Source organism: Gavia stellata, chromosome 9, assembly GCF_030936135.1.
Source record: "Gavia stellata isolate bGavSte3 chromosome 9, bGavSte3.hap2, whole genome shotgun sequence".
Taxonomy (NCBI): domain Eukaryota; kingdom Metazoa; phylum Chordata; class Aves; order Gaviiformes; family Gaviidae; genus Gavia; species Gavia stellata.
Genome location: NC_082602.1, coordinates 40,639,902 through 40,657,622, shown reverse-complemented (window position 1 = coordinate 40,657,622; position 17,721 = coordinate 40,639,902).

Sequence of the window (17,721 nt, the reverse complement as noted above, 5' to 3'; positions counted from 1 at the left end):
CGCTCTTTCTGCAGCCTGATGCAGTCTCGTTTTTACTTGCTTGTAAGATACGCTTGCAAGGCGGAGACTCTGATGGCTCTCTCATGCTCTGCCTGTAATTCATCCCTTTATCCCAGAGAAGCACATCCTGGGTCTGTCTTGCCCCGTACCATGTCGTGCTCCTTCGCTCCGCTGCCAGGAAGACGCAGCTGGAGCAGGTGGTGACCCCGTGGCTCTTTGCCACCCGCTGTCCGCTCCTGCTGGGGACTCCGCGGTCAAAGTCCGGCCTTCCTGAGAGCTAAAGAGGGGTCAAGCTTTGTAAACAGATCTGAAACATATGTATGCCTGCTCAGGGAGGCACCGGGAAATTAATCTGATGATTCAGCAGAACTTTTTTCACTCTGACTTCCGTTGCAGCATATCCGAGAACTGTGTATACATACGTACATCTGGCTCCCCAGTTCTTACGCCCGTATCCTCCAGTATGAGGAAACCTTACTGCTTAGCACCTAGCAAACTTCACTCTAAGGCTCATGGTCTAAAACTGCAAAAGCTGTTAATTATAATATAAGACGTAGTATCATAACCTCTCTTGTGGTTGATTCAAACAATTGTAACGACTGAACATTTTACACTTCTATTATCAGAGGAATGTTTTTAAACCATGCAATTAAACCCTAGGTGTCAACTAATCAGAAAGGCATCCCAATGAAGAGCTGCTTTGGTATCAAGACACAGAAATAAAGGCATAAAACCATCTGCTTAGATTTTTTTCTTTTTTTTTGTTAATCTTGGATCTGTTCTTTGGATCATTTATTCTTCTTAATAACCGCTACTTTGATTACAAGGGTTACTTGGTACTTTGGCTCAGTAATGCGCTGGTGAATGGCACTTACAGGGTATAAATTAGAGAGTATTATCCTCTTCCCTAGTGAGTCTAGGGTTTTTTTGATTTTTTTTTTTTTTTTCATTTTTAACTGTATTTCTCTGTCTTGTTTATTCTTTAGTGACTAATGCTGAAATTGGAAACCTTTGCTCCTGGTGTCAATGTACAGCTGTTGGTTGAAATCTGCTGGTTCTGAATACAAATGGTCACTAACCACTTAGTCATTGATTTGCATGTACAAACATTGATTTCCATATTAATGTAATGTTGATGTACTAGAGTAAGCTATGGATTTTTGATGATTGATTTAAGTTGTAATTATTCAGAACAGAAGATAAGGTGTGTGGCTAGAAAATGGAGATTGTTTTCGCATGTAATTTCTTGAGTCATATTGTCAGGTGCTTTTATGAAGATACTCTCAGGAAATGAGTCAAATACAAAGATAAGCTGTACTTAGGGAGTGCCTAATTAATAACTGCTATCATAATATTTTGGTCTAAATATTAAAGGAAGCCTAATTAAAGGAATGCAGAGGCTGTTTTTTAGGGTGGCTTGACTTCAGGAAAGCTGAATCAGTCAGAACAAAAAGTTTTCTGCAAGACCTTTGATTATACTTACAAAGTATTTAAAAACAAAATAGTGCTTATGCATCAGCTAAACTGATGATTACAGCACCAAAATGGCAAGTGGTTCAACTTGTGGCATGTGCTGGGGGTGTAAAGGTGCCCTAACACTGCGGTGAGGCAGGGTGGTGAGATCTTGCTTCCAACTCTAACTTCTGAACCAATGTTCTCCGACACAACGGCTGACCCAGGCTTTCATTTTCTTTATTTATTGCCTGTCCAGCTTTCATTGCAGAGCGGTAAAACTGAAAATGAGAGTGCTTTATGCATATTCTCCTGAGAGTGAGTGGGCACCGTGTCCTGCCTGCTCCCCCGAACCAGCCAGCTCCAGCCGCGGAGCTGCCTGCGCTGGGATTTGGGGGCTGTACGCTTCTCACCTCTCTCTGCACTTTCCATTTCCACCTGTGATCTCTGAGATTATTAGGAAAATACTCTTTGTTATACATTTGTTCGGTGCCAAGAGAAACAGGATTTCCATCCCCACAAGCATTTCAAAAATACTTGCAGTGATTCTGTAAAACAAATACTTTTATTGCTGCTTATAATATCCCTCAAAAGGCTTGGTTGTAGGCAAGATCTGTTCATCAAAGGGCCTGGTTGTAGATGATATCTGTTCCCCCAAAGTAATAACACAACTTTGGTTTTAGCATTTTAAGATGAAGCAGCCTTTGTGGAATATCTGCTTAAAACAACTGTAGTCTGCAGCAGTCACGTGCTGAGGCACCACCATATTCCCTTTCCTAGAACATTGCTCGTGAGTGTTTCAGGTTCGTTGCCTTGATAGGGTTTTTTTTCCTAAGGATGGAAGAACAAGATCGGAATTTTGAGTTGGTTTTTAAACCTACCTGGCATAACCAAAATAAAGGATGATCACACTTCACAGACACTTCCTAAACAGGTATTTTCAAATGGGTTTTGTTATCTGAGCATCTTAATCCCTTATTCGCTGGGAGGGCATTTTTGCTGGTTCAGACGGAGGATGCTTCTAGGAGGAGCGTTTCGTGTTGGTGTTCCCTGAGCGCTGCTCTGAATGACCAGCATGGCTGTGGAGCAGCTTGTAGGCATGTCTGACTTGCTCAGGCCAGACTGGTGTGAGCCTGCCTCTACCCAAAAGCTGTAAAAGCCCATCCCATGGTGATAACCAGCCTCAGAGAGTGCCTGGGTTTGGCTCTAACATGTCTCCAAAATTTGTGACTTGATCTGGATCATCGTTGGCCAGCTTGCTTGAATTTAACCTCTATCTGCAGTGGACTGTAGAGGCACATCTGAAGTCCTTTTTCTTCCATTTGGTCTATGGAAGTATGGTGAGAGGAGGTTATGCTTGACAGATTCAGAGATCGTTTGTGTGCGTTGGAAAACAGCTCATAAGCATCTGGTGATTACAAAATATCCTACTTAGGAAAAAACCACTTAATTTTATATTCTGAATGTTTATTGGTGTTTTACGAAATCTGGGAGTTCTCCATATTTACGACATACTTGACTAAAAATTCACTGCCACTTCATACTCAGTCCCTCCCTGGTGAATAAACCGCCTCTCTTTAGGAGAGACCTGGCAATTCCTCCGACACCCCGCAGGACTGCCGCAGCGGAACGTATCCAGGCACGGAGAGGGGCTGTATGGGTTGTACTTTAGTTCTAAGATAATTTCATGAATTGCTTAAGATGTTCTCTGCAGAACTATGAATAACTGGTATGCAAAGTGTTTTTTCTGGGGACAGTTGTTAGTGATTGTCATGGGTTTCAGATAGGGAAGATAATGATATTAGGATAATGTATTGGTTTCCTTGCTAATCACAAGCAATTTGCCGTGGTTTTAATAACTGTGACTTGTCATTTCAGACCCAACGAAGTAACGCAGAGGCACAGATAAGAACTTCATCTAGTAATTCAATATATCCCACGCCTATTATCTCCTTTGTGGCAAGATTTGTGTAATGTGAGGTATTACAGCTTGAATAGAAGATTCCATGAAGCTATTAGAATTAATTTCCATAAACAGCTTTGTACTGAACTTTTTGGGGAAAAAATCCTGGAAGAAAATAAACAAAATATTTTCTGGTCCAGGATTCAACCAACGTTTCTGAGTGGTCCAATAATAATAATTTTCCATTTGAGGCTTCTGTAAAGAGGGTTGCATGCATTTACATGAGAGACACACAGCTGTTCCTTATTCTATCACTCTCACAGGCAATATCACACCAACACACATGGAGAGACAAAATTTTTCCTGGTTTGGTCTTAACATGGCTAGTCTGCATTAAGGTGGATGAAGAAAAGGCAAGGAGATGGAGAGAAGAAATAAGAATTATTTAAAAATCATAATCCTAAACCAATGAGGTAAATGAGACCTCTTTATTTAGCACTAAAGCTACCTAAAAGCCTAAGTCTGGTTTTTAAATGACATTGGATAGCAGCTAAAAGGTACCAAAAATGAAAGTATTTATAACTTCCTGTTGATGTTATCTTCCTTTTAAAAAACTATAGATACGCTAAATGATATTTGTGTTAATTATGATGCTTTTTATGCAAAGGACATTCGCCATTCAAGACTATCAGATTTCGGAAACACTCAAATGAAACTGCATAAGATCAATAGAGAGAGGGACTGTACAATGCCAATTTCTGCTAGTGTTAAAAAAAAAAAATTTCCTAATTACAGAGATGTCTTCAATGTACCTATGTGACATGTCTGTCTGCAGTCAAAATCCTCAAGGATGAGGAGACCTTGCTCAGACTGGGTAATTCTGGCCAACAAACACCCCCATGAATAAGGAACTACACACTGCATTAAAATGACCTGGTGTAATTAAAAAAACCCCAAACCTATTATTTTAGGTAGATAATCAATGTTTTACAGATTAAGAGCTGGTGGAAAGTGGCGAAACCTTGGTTTTATGTGAAACTTCTTTACAACTTCTAATACTATGCTTAAAATTAGCCAGTTTGTGGGTTGGAAAGCCATTTAGCACATCCTTCTCTTTCTCCTCAAAAGAGCCATCAATTCATCAGCCTCTTCTGAACTTGTGGCTGTGGTTCCCGGCGCACACAGGCAGTATAGGTGGAGATGGGAACTGCGGAGCGGCGTCCGTCCGCGCAGGCTCCGCTCCCGCGTCCCACCCGGCTGGCAGAGGCTGGCACCGGCCGCGCTGCCCTTCGCGTCTCCTGGCTTTGTTGTAGGGTCCTGCTTGCTGCAGACCTTGCGGGTTGCCCTGTACCACGGGCTAAACTGCTATTTGCTTTAACAAGTTTGACTGCCCAAAGATGAAATCGAGAGGTAATTTTGCTTTCTCCAATAATGCAGATGGTCTCACACCAGTCCTTACTTTCACTTCAACTGACATTCAGTACAGACAAAATGCAGCAAATAAAATGCATACATAACTGTTCCACAGGTCCTAACTCAAAATAAATCAGAGGCCGTTATCTTTCCCTGCTGAGTTACAATAGTCTTAACAGCCCTACCACGTATTATTGTTAGCCTGTTATTCTGTTAGCTCTTGTAATTACCCTCAGCTTTTGCTGATGTTTGCAAGAATACTCCCCCACCATGTTTTTGGCAGGAAACTATTCATCTGCAGCATGAGAGGGCCATTTCCAGGGTTTTTTTCACTTTTTCTGTCTTCTTCTTGCAATATAGTGTGTACGAGCCAAAACCAGTACAAGCCACCGCGGTCTATGCCAAATGACACAGCGCAACTTGCGTAGGTACCGCGCCATAAAGGGTACGTTGCACCCACTTTTACCAAACCCTGTGTCTTAGGGATGCTTCCGGCCCGGGGAGTTAATAAATGTGCATCCTCCCCCGGTCGAAGGGAAGCAGGGCAGCGGGGGCTGTGCGGTCTGTGCAGGAGCGGCTGTCGTCCCTTTTTCATGACACAGCATGTACAATGTTCAATTTTGGGAGAGCAGGTCTGGGTGCTGGACCTGCTCCTCCGGCAGCTCTGGCTGATGTTCCCGGTGTGGGGAGCGTGCTCGTGCAGTTCGGGTTGATGGTGTTGGTGTCCCAATGTAAAGAATTATACGGTGTGGAGAATGGAGGAGGATCGGACTAGGAAAATTTTGCTGTTTGCTTTACTGTATGTGGCACCAGTGGGATCAGGATTAGTCCCTTTCTCCGACAGGCAGGCATGGATTTTGGGTTAATAGAAAGCAATACCTTTCAGAAATGGATTCAATATGGAAAACAAAGGGGCAAAGTTAATTGGAAAGGAATGTGACAAATGAGATTTTTAATGAATTAGAAAGGCTTTCTCACTTTCTGTAAACAGAAAATTGAAGAAAAAAATCATAATACGCATTTTTCCAATCATGAGATGTAAAACACAATTCTGCAAATACCTAAGGAAAAACAGTGTCACTTTTGGATTCGTGGGTAATGATACAACTGCTAATAAAAATGTGCTTTGTGTGGCTGCACGTCAGATTTTCAGCAAAATATTCCTGCAGGTATTTTTATGCATATTGAACATGGAAGAAAACGCAGAAATTTTTTTTGCTTTTTTTCATTAAAAAACCATTTTGTTCAGTAATGTTCAGTGGATGTTTCTATGAGGAACAAATATAATTATTTTGAATGCTATCACTGAAAAGCCACTAACAGGCTAAATTTGCATATGACACGGTACCCACTAAAAGTAATTTTGCATGTACTTATCAGACAATTAGGTGTTTCTTGTGCTAAGCCAAACCAATATTAGGAGAATAAAGTTTTAAGTAATATTAAGACTGTGAATAATGTGCTAGTTATAGCCTCTGCGTCTGGTACCCTTTCACTTCAAGTTGTGTGCAAATATAGAGGCTATAATAATTCCTGAAGAATTATTTTTGTACAGTTTGTTCTGGCTTATAGGTTGGCTAATTTTCATCCTAGAACAGCTGTGGCCCACTATGAATTTTCCCAAACATGTTTTTCAAATTTGCTTAAAAAATGCACTGCACGTAAATCTAGTTTGCATATTTCTTTGAATAATGTAGTAAGCCACTTAATTATACATACATACAGATAACATATCTAAATATAGAAGCACTCCTCTGGAGGTTTATCTTGGGAAACTCACAAAATGCAAGATGCCACTGAAAACAGTTACTCCTTATCTGAGGATCTGCCCTGGAAATGATCAAATCTTCCCATTTCAAAAGTAGGACCTTTGAAGCTTCCAGGAATACACCTGTAATTGGGTGGTTCTGCAGGAGGTCAGCTCCTCCCCGTGTTAGACCAGAGGAAAATGCCATTAATCCATCCCATTGATGGGGCTTGTGTGGACCATTTTCAGAGGTTTTGGGCACCGGGGCAGATTGTGGGGGATGAGCACTGCCCGGCACTGCAGCCTCCCTCCCCTGTCCCATCCGACCCCATCCCACCCCATCCCACCCCACTTCATGCCATGCCATGCCATGCCATGCCATGCCATGCCATGCCATGCCATGCCATCCCATCCCATCCCATCCCATCCCATCCCATCCCATCCCATCCCATCCCATCCCATCTCCATCCCACCCCCATCCCAGCTCCTGCTCCCTGGTCAAATCTTTTTTTCCTCTTTCTGTGCACAAAGGCACAGAAGGAAAAGGGTACGTTATATCACACAGCCAAGGTTTCTGTTGGTGTCTGTCCCGGCTAGTTTGTCATTATTTCTGTGGCTTTACAAAATTCACTCATTGGAAAGGTGGGAGCCTGAACTTTGTTTAACGTTAACGGTCCTTGTATCGCCTGTGCTTTGAAACCTTCAGTCCACCTTTTTGGAATGAAAAATAGCACTTTGCCTTTCCTCAGTTTGCGTTCTGTGACTTAAACTCACCATTCACCTCGCATTTCTGTTCAGAAATGACATGGGGTAAGTGCTGAGATGTCAGGAGTAATTGCTATTCTGTTAATGTGTGCCTAGCTCTGTTGTTGAATAACTAAGAATTAAAATTCAAGTTTGCTTAGAGTGCCAAGCTTCCAACTATCACAAAAAACCTCATTAAACTTGCATGCTACCAATTGAAACAGGTTTTGGCAGGGAATCGGAATTCCACATAAATCTATTTTCCTTCCCAAGTGTTAAAATTTATATGCAGTTTTACATTAGTGTGGAAGATGCCATGAGTAATATTGATGTTAGAAGCCAACCAGGAAGCATGTTCTGCTGGTAATAGGGATGGTGGGTAGCCATTACAGTGCATGTAATAAACTGTTGGCTTAGTGTGTAATTTAAAAGGAATGAATTGTTAGACTCGCCATTCAGAGCGAAACCTTCTGTTTTGGTTTGATTTGGTTTGATTTGGCGTTTCGAAACCAGTTCTCCAGTTCTTAACCCAACACGTGTCTTGTTCCTAGCACAGAGCGCCAGCATTTTTTTTTTTCCTGATGAGCAAAATATGCCCTTAAATAATGATTTTGAGTTTTCAAGTGTAACTGTAATCCTGTCAATTTAAAAGCAAATTGGGAACTGCTTACTTTGTGAACATAAATTCACATTAGGCATTCTGGTATCTCTGTGGATGTATTACTTGCTTTATAGACTGCAGGTATGACTCAATCTCTTGTTTTCTGATTCAGACAGTTTTATGTGACCCTACTGCAGGCTTGCAACTATCAAAATGGTTAGTAGAAAACAAGGAACAAATCTACCAAAATTAAGGCTTTTCAAAGATCACCTTCTAGTAAATCTAGAAATAGAGCAGATATATTTCTTACAATACAAACTCTTTTCTAGACAACATTGCTCAAATGAAGTGTCTGAGTTAGAAAACTGTTCATGTTTGGTTTCTCTGGGACACGTGTTTGGAAGTCCTTCCTCAATTTTAATTCCATATCTCACATTTTCAGACGTCTCCTCCCCATGATACTATTCTGAGTTGTCCGAGGGTGATGCCTGACCCCTGCAACGTCTTCTGGTCAATGCTTCTGAAAAAGTCAAATGTTGTTGTGCTTTTGCTCTCTCTTTGGTATGGACTTAGTGATAAGTATTTTTAGCAATAACTGAAAATAAGTTTATAATCCACCAGCATCTCAGACCCTGTAAAACCATTCTTACTTCTGTCCATCATCTCGGGGTGTAAGTGAGCCCAAGAACCAGAACATGGCTTTCCTTTCATATTTCAAATCCCATAACTGAATCCTCCTGCCAAGGAGATTCAATGGGGAGCTTGTAGCTTGGAAACCGTAAGGCCACAGTTGAGGGAAATTTCTTATATCCATAAAATCTCAGTATATCATTGCCATAGAGAGGTTTCTGCTTAAAGTAACTTCTGTCCATCACACTGTGTTGCACCAACCCTCTGGATCCAGCACTGCACCTTGTAGCCTGGGGAGAAGCACCAGCCCCTCTCTCCCTGATCTGGTCCCTGGGGATGTGGGGAATGGCCCCGGGGGAATCCGCTCAGGCTGCCCTTTGGGGACGAGGACCGCAGGCTCAAGCCAGCATCGCTTGGAGGCACTGGAGCCCGGGTTTGCTGTAGAGCACCGTTTTCTCTGTCGAACTATGCGGAACAACTGCTTGATCTGGGTAGTGAAAGCACAGCAACTAATGAGAAATCTGGTGTAAAATAAAAAAAAAGAGAGAGAAGTCAGTCCCGTCACTGGGTCAGGTCCTAGCCCGTATAAATCCATTATCCTCGGTGAACTGCATTGATCTGCACCTGCTCGGGACGTGGCTTCCTGCGGCTTTATTGGTTTCTTCTTCTCTTGATGATATTGGATTCTCCTCCTTAGGATGAGATTCAGACAGTTGTACCCCACAAATGCCTGGAAATGCAGTGTAAGTCAGCCCAGTCCTTTGAAGGAGACAGTATATGTAAAATTATTTATTGAGAGTAAAACATTGATGCACTACTTCAGACAAATCTGTTTATCTACAAATCAAGCAAAGAACTCTGAGAAATAGCTGCTTTATTATAAAATGAGGTATTTAGCCATTTATTATTTACAAATAATTAGGGAAACAAATTGCTTCTTAATCAGTTCAACTGCAAGTAGTTTTCAAAGTAATTTTTTTTCCATCAGATCCTGAAGCACGTGAATTTTTCACTTACTCCCTCTCCCACCTTGTGTAAGGATTTTTATTTCCTGGGCGCTCTCTAGAAAGGATTGAGGTTATATGAGCTCTCACACCAGTTGTAGGCAAAGCCCCAGGACTCTTCCTTCGGTTCATCCTCCTTCGCTCTGACTCATCGTTGCGCAGGTTTGCTGAGGATTTATTTTGATATATCGGTTCTTTTTGAAGGATGTGGGTTGTCTATTTTACAGGCGGTGAAGATTAACAGAGCAATTAGCAGTCTCATGAGTTAGTATATAGAGAAGTACGCGGTGACTTTTAGTATTAACTCCAAGTAACTAATTAGTAGGAAAGGTCCTTCCTTTGGCCAGGAGAGGAGGCTGAGGGGGAGCCTGGCTCTGCAGACCGGCAGAGCTGGGGGCACGCTGGGCTCCAGCAGCGTTTGAGTTGCCCCCATGAGCATTTTCCAGAGACGATGTGTGCGTGGTGTCCCCTTCCTCGCGCAGGGGAGATGGGCGGCACCGCTCGCTGTGCCTCCCGTGCCGGTGAGCTGTGCGTGGTCGTCACAGCGGGGTACAGGAGAAAAGTCGTATACTGTAAAAGGAGAGGACAAATAGTAGGATATCAAGTTTTTGCAAAGCAGCACTTGGGCGGGTTTCAGTAAAGAAAAGGTTTTCCCCTAAAGGGCTCGCCTGCCTGCCCGCTAGCAGCTAAACGGGGGGGTGGCTTTGTGTCAAAGTCACCCTGGAGCCGTGAGGGGCATAGAGACGGTGCAAAGCGGGATAAAGCTTGCAAACAAGAAGCGGTGCGGTTTGGGGTTTCTTCTTACGGAGGATGATCGGTGAGGCGTGTGCGCGTGGGAGAGTGAGAGGCCCAGATTCACGTGCTGTGCTGCAGGATTCCCCGGAGAGGTTCCCGTCCCCGGTTGTTCTCAGCTGCACAGACAGGGTGGGTGCTGTGCTTTTAATTGATGGCACGGAGGAATCGAAGAAGCAGAATCCATGGTGAGGATCTGAATGAATGGCCTGTGGTTTAGTGGTGGTTTGGGTAGCATCAGGGGAGAGCTGGTTGTTCGGTGTAAAGAGTTATTCCTCTAAGCACGAAAGTGTTTGAAATCAGCTGTCACTGTTTCTGATCCATTCTTGCCTGCAGGAAAAGAAAGAAAAAGTTCTTAGGCAGTAAAAAACGATATGAGGAAAATTACCATTTCTGGTAGGGTTGATCTAATTTCCTACTAGAAAAAGGATCAGAACAGAGATAAAATGCACACCAAGAGGGTACATGCAGTCTTGCCTGGGGGTAATCTGTTCAGATGTTTTATCACACTGCAGTACACGAGGGCTGGATAACGTTGTACAAATGAGATGATTTCTTCAAGAATATAAGTGCCGTAATTTAGAAGTTGAAAAACTGCAAGTATGAAGAGCATGTGGTGCTGGTAATAGTTACAGATGCATTTCAGCCCGGAGAGTCGGTCTATTTGCTGGGGAGAGTTGCGTGTCTCAGGAGAATTTCCAGTGTGAGCCGAGCAGTTAATGCCCACCCGCACCCAGTGCCGGCGGTGTAATGGAGCAACGACCGACGTGTTTCTGATTTGCGCCCTTCCTCACAAAGCTCGCTAATACAGAGCTGCTAATAGTTAAAACTATGGTAGGCTGAGTTTCTGCCCTAACAGACAAATGCAATTTACATCAAGTAAAGACAAATGACACACTTAGGGCATTAATATGTATGAATCACACCCACGTATGCCGTATCTTGCTGTGTCTACCTTTTAAAATTAAAGCTGTGTTCGCGTTATAATACTCAAGTTGCGCTTAGTGTTTGAAATCTTTCTGTTTAAAGCTCATCCATCTTTACCGAGGCAAGTAGAGGTTTATAATGAGAGTTTGGCTTACATTTTGAAAGAATGCAAATTTGTGAAAAGTCTCTAATGAAATTACATATGAAAAGTACAAAGGGGATGAAAACCTGTTGAAACAAATTGTAATAATAAGAATAAAATTGAGTTAAGCTTGTTGATTTCTATGCAAAATTCTCAGTGTTTTTGTATGCATACTACGAGATTTTCATTTATGTGTTAGATATGACAGAGGGATCTCCTCTGGTATCAAGCCTCTTCTCTGAAGTAGTTGATTCCAGGATTTGACAGATTGTTTATGAACAGGATTATGGTGTATTCAGTCCCTGGACACCTATCAGAAAGGGCACGGCCTCTACGGGGCCAGGGACCCACTCGTGAGCACCGGTGCCTGCCCACCATTCCCTATTTGCCCAGATTTTTGACTCTCCCTATATTTATCTGCTCCTCATCCTGAACACTGCCTTTAAATGTTGTAGGTGGAGCTGTGTGCCCGTAGCTCCCAGCGGGGTTATTCTTGGTTTCTGGACTCAGAATCCACTCCGTTAGCCCCGAAATGTATTCTTAAATTGAATTTATTCATTAACAGAGGTAAACGTAGGACTTGAAATGATCAAACAGCGCCTGCCAGTGACCCAGTAATGAATTATTTTTCAAAATTTACCCTTGAAATTTCCTTTTGGTGCCTTACAGTCAGAACTCTTTGAATACCAGTTACTTTAGAAAGAGCTAATACCGATGCCATTATCGATGCAACATATGATCTACTAAGTCCCAGTGCTGGGAGAACTCATGCATGAACTTTTGTTCTTATTTTTTAAAATAAGTTTGAACCTTTAGTAGAGACATGGGGAGTAAGGAGAGCTGCAAATGCAGAATCCCTCTGCAGCTTTAGCTATCTTCTGAAATTAGTCTTTATTTTGGTTTTACCCCTTTCTTGTCTTTTAATAAAACATTTTGACTTTGCAACGTGCCTTCCTTAGGACAAATGCTTGATATTCAGTGGTGCTTTGACTTCTGCTGGAGGCATGTCAGAAAATCAGAAATTGGGCGCAGTTACTGCAGTGTCACAACATATGAGCATCTCCCCTCCTTGCCTCTGGTTAATAGTTCAGTGTATATTTAAACTTTCATCAACATAAAATCAGCATGATAAATTTGTAATAATCTGCATGTCATTAGCACATTTTAATTGTCAGGACTTTGTGAACAAAAGGCTTCTGAGCACAGACATATTTCAGCGCTGTATTTACAGCGAATACCCATAAATATTGGATCTTAATTTAAGATTATGCAAAAGCGGTGATTTATTTTTTTCAAATGACACATAAACCTCTAATGATTCACCTAAGCAGGAGTAGAGTACAGTAATATAAGGCTGCAGTATGAAAACTCTTTCTCTCTGCTTTTCCTCTCCTGGCAGTTACTCTTGGCGGTCCAGATGTCTGCAGGGGATCCGCGGGTCCCTGGTGCAAAGCCGGTGGGAGCGGCTGCCCCGCTGATGTCCCAGCTCCCATGGGCCTGCCCCTGCCTGCCCCTGCCTGCCCCTGCCTGCTCGCCGCTGGGGCTGGGGCCGAGCAGGAGGCTGCCGGCAGCTGCTTTGCGTTGAATGGGAAGGATGTGTTAGCCGCGACGGTCCCTGGGAACAACCTTCACCTTTCACTTTCTTTTTTGGTCTGGACAGACACACAGATTTCCATTTTTATTTTTCCAAAGCAAAATGCTGTTAGGAGCCCATTATGATATGACAAACCAACTTCTGAAATCTGGAAGCACTCATCTATTTAGAAAACGCTTCATAAAAGTTGTTTTTTCACCTTTTGTACCGCTCAGCCAGATCAAGCATATACACATGAAACATCTCAGTGAAATCGGAACTTATGTGGTTGTTAATGAAATGGATGCTTTTATAGGACAATACATTTAGTTGTATAGGTCAAACATATATTGAATGTCTATGATGGACAGAAAAAAACTTGATTTAAAATACATAGATTTACAAGTGAAAAAGATGGAGGAATCTCATACTTTGGACTATTATTTTGTTTGTTTTTCTCTGCTGCTTTCTAGAACTGGGGCAATACAAGAACCATCTTCAGCTATCAATTTATAAAGTCATAGCAAGTATAGAAACTGAGAAAAAAATAAATGGCAAAGAAACTCAGGGCTTTCTTGGCTGATGTCAGTAGAAGGTGAAGTTTTCATGGTGTTAGGGGCTTGTGACGTCGTCTCAACTGCTTTCAAAAACTCTGCACTTGCTTTTCCTTATCAATAGTGGGAATCAAACCCAAAAAGCTTTGCCTTATAATCCAAGACCCTTTCCAGAAAATGCTTTGCCCCACAGCTCCAGCACTGCTGGTGCTTCGTCTAGCTGTGTGTTTCTCTTTTTCAGGCAGCTTTTTGGTGTTTTCTTCCTGAAGCCAATGCACAGAAGAGCACTGGGAGGCATTTGCAGGCGGAGGAAGCCGTTCGAGCCCTTAACCTCTGGCTGCTGCACTGCTCTCTGGAAAAGCACTTGGCTCCTGCTCCACAGCCCCTGCTCTGTCTGTCCAGGCAAGCTGTTCCCTGACAAGTGACCTTTATTGGCTTGCCCATCAACATACAAACAGACAGTTAATTCCCCCTTATTTATCCTGAATGAATGGCCTGCTCTTGGCTCATTGGCATTCATTCGTTTTCCAGAACAGGTTCATTATCCAGGATCAACCTGTTGATTTCAGTGAGAAAAACCCCACAAATCTGTCTGTGAGAAACTATAATTTTAAAGAAGGAGCTTTTAGGGTCAACGATCAAGCCCTGCTTATGCTTTTTCATATGGAAATTTCAGGAGATAGACTTGGGGATGACAGCAGAAGCAAAGCAACAGTAAGAAGAGAGGGTTTATTTGGGGTTGTTTTTCACTATTATTGTCAAAATGTGTCATATTGACACGTGTAAGAGCAGCCGGACCCAATCCCCTTCCTGCCTGGCAGGTTTTCTCAGTCCTCCACAGTGGGCAGAGTTAGGATGGGGCTGGAAGCTCAGAGGATTGCACCTTATCTTGGAGGAGAGCATCCCATCTGAGATCAGGCTGCAGCTTTTGTGATCGCTTGTGAATGTAAAACCAGATGAAAACCAGGTTCTCCAGAGCTGCAGCTTCCAGCAGATGTGAGGACAAGGCTTGGTGACTTTATTGCCGGGACTAGATGTGAAAAAAGCCATCTGAACTTATAATGGTTATCTTTTCACGAATTTCTACAGCATCTCATTTTCCCGTGCTTTCCTCTTTCCGAAAGCCTCGTTAGGACACCTCGACTTTCCGCAGCATTCAGAGCAGAAAGTCTAGGAAAGAAAGTCTGCTGCCCATTAGCATTGCTCGCCTCACCGCTGTCCTCTGGGTGAGCTGGGCTGCTGCCTGCAAACCTCTGCGTAACGCGCCGGCAGAGGCAGAAACGCGGAGGCTGGGTACCTCAGCCTTCACACGGGGAGTATAAACTGAATTTGGTCCTAATTCAGGAACAGGCCACCTGAGTATCACAAAGTTCACTAATGGAGATACTGACTGAAAATTCAGCGAGTGAGGCCAGGAGCATGCATCTTAAATAAGATTAAACTCGTTATTTATCTTACAGATGCAGATATGAAGTATGTTATCTAACTTAGACTCTGAATTTTAAATCTCTCATGTCTGACATTTAAGTATATGTCCTCTCCCTTTTTGAGACTCCATTATTCTCATGTAGAGATTTATGACAAAAAGACAACTCCTATATACTTGATAGCTGCTTTGCATATTATGCTATTGAAAGTTGGAATAGATGAATAGGTTTAATAAGAAGCTGAATATATCACCATAAAGGAGCCATGCTATGACAGTTGAAGAGCACGGTAAAATTGGAAGAGTGCGGCAAGAAGGGGCTTATCATCCGCTAAAGATGGATTGGAGATGGAGCTGTAGACACACACGTGCAGGTATGCACACAGACACACACGCACAAACTACCCCTGCTTTTCTGGAGAACAAGGCACCCAAATTGTAATCATCACAGCAGCTGGTACTTTCCCTTGACAATATTGACTATTTGATTGGAAAGCAGCTCTTGGTTTTCAGTTAGGAAAAAGTAAGAAATTAATCCAGTCAAAAGTAAAGCGTATTGAAAAGCTAACACTGTGCTTTAAGATTTGGGCTCACGGGATATTTAAAACTTGGTTATTCCTTCCCAAAACTTCAGGCTGATACTGAATTCATTGCCCATTGACTTCAAGGAAAAGAGGGTAGGTCCCCAATAGACATCCAGTGTTTTATGTAATTAATGATCAATGTTTTATTAAAAATGTAAGTCAATTTAATGAAAATAAATACAGCTGGTACTTGGATAACTAAATGTTCAAATAATTAACTGTTATTGCAAGGTGTGGATCTTGAATTACCAAAGTATGTCAGCACTCCCTTGTTTCATATTAGTACTTGGTTTGTACTGATTTCAGCATTTACATAAAGTCTGGCAGGTCATTAATTCCCTTTCTGAGTGGGTCCTTCTGTGCAGCTGGAGACAGAGATCAGCATCAGGGCCAAGAAGGAACTGTGGTGTGCCAGGAAGGATCCCGACCGACGCCGGAGCGGTTCCTGACACCCCACCTGGGGCCAAGAGATACCTTGGTTGTTGTTCCTGCTTTGCTCTCCAAATATAAAAACAGTGAAATTACACCATGGTTTAGACTGGCCCAACATGAAATCTGTTTAGTTTTCTTGCAGAAACAAAACAACAGAAGTTGTTGTATTTTTCTTCTTGTCTGCAGCATTTTAAGAAAAGAGGCAAATCAATGAAAGGGAAATACTAAACTTAAGAATCATTTAAAAAAAACAACAACAAAAACCCTGCAGCATTCCTGCGCTTATTTCTTACTAATCCATTTGTTAATCAATTGTTGACCCTTAACCAAGATGTGTTTTTTATACTGAGGTCCAAACATTTCCTCTGCCTGAGGGACGTGACTGCATTTCTTCTACAACATTGCTGTGCATCCCCCAAAAATGGGGGGTTTGTGGGGAGTTTGGCCCCTGCCACAGAAAGCGCAGGGGGTTTGTTACAGCACTTATGCAGGGATGGGACACTCCATTTCCTGCCCCAGCAGATACTCAAGTGTACGTCTTCAAAGATAATAGCTCAAATCAATCCGAGCTCGCCTGGATTTTCTCCGTGCAAAGATGAGCCCACGCAGTAAAGGCGCGTTGCCTCTCCTTCTCCGTGGTGCAGAGCCAGGAGGTGGTGGGTTATGTGCACAAATGTCTCCCTTTTTTCCTGAGCTCTGGGGAATTTTACTTACAAGAAAATCAGAAATTTTTCTCTTTCCATCTTTGTGAATGGAAAGAAGGAAACCAAGGTCAGGTTTTCTTTTCATCCTGTATATTCAGGAAAGAGGCACGTGGTGCTGTGCCTGGAGCATCGGGGTTTCTCCAACCTGACTGTTCGGTTCCACTTGCACAACTTGCCCTGGAAGAGGAGCCTGTGGCCATTTTCTTCCTCATTGTACACTTGGTCCAGGTCAGATCCATCAGGATTCTTTAATTTTTCTATAGACAGAAAGAAACCATGCACTTGCAGAGAGAGGTAGCATCAGTGGGATGTGATGGAGATTATGCTGACCCTTAAAGCAAACAAATCACGTATTGAAGATTCAGACACACACTTTCAGGTGCCTCTAATTCAAAGCTTACAGAGAAGAGATCACCCCAAGCTCTATCAGGGCTGGAATAAACCCTAAATAGTCGTTACAACACACCAAAAGATATACCTGTGAAGCGCTGGAGCGCTGCCCAGCCTGCGCCGTGCACAGAGGAACTCTGCTTAGTGCTTCATTGTCATTTGTCCCCTCAAAATTAGAGATGACAGATGCTGTTCCTTAAATAGTATTAGTTTTATCCGCACACTTGTTTTGTTGAAGGCAATCAAGCCAGGGGGTTTGTAAGAGTGTGTTTTGGCATGGTTTGCTGTGGGGCTCTCCGTGTGCCTCTCAGGGAGGGGTTTCAATGCGCACGAGAACGCAGGCTCAGAGAGCTTTTTCCTATTAAACAATAATGTTTAATTCCCGGTATGGGCACTGCACTGTGCTGAACGTCGAAATTGCTCTAAAGCCAGACGCAGGTGATGGTGTGCTGCACGGTGATTGTGTACTTTTTGACCTTACACCAGTCTGAGTTTTTGCTGGAAAAGTAATAATTTAAAGAATTTGAAGAGTATAATGCAGGCATTGAGGAATTTTGAACTGCCCACGTTGTGACTGATTATAGGTTCACTCTCAGGTCATGCATTCACGGGGTATTTCATTGATGTCAATGGAATTGCAAGGACATAAAACTGCTGTGACAGGAAACTGAAGCCCTTTGTAAAAATGAGTGATCTTGACCAA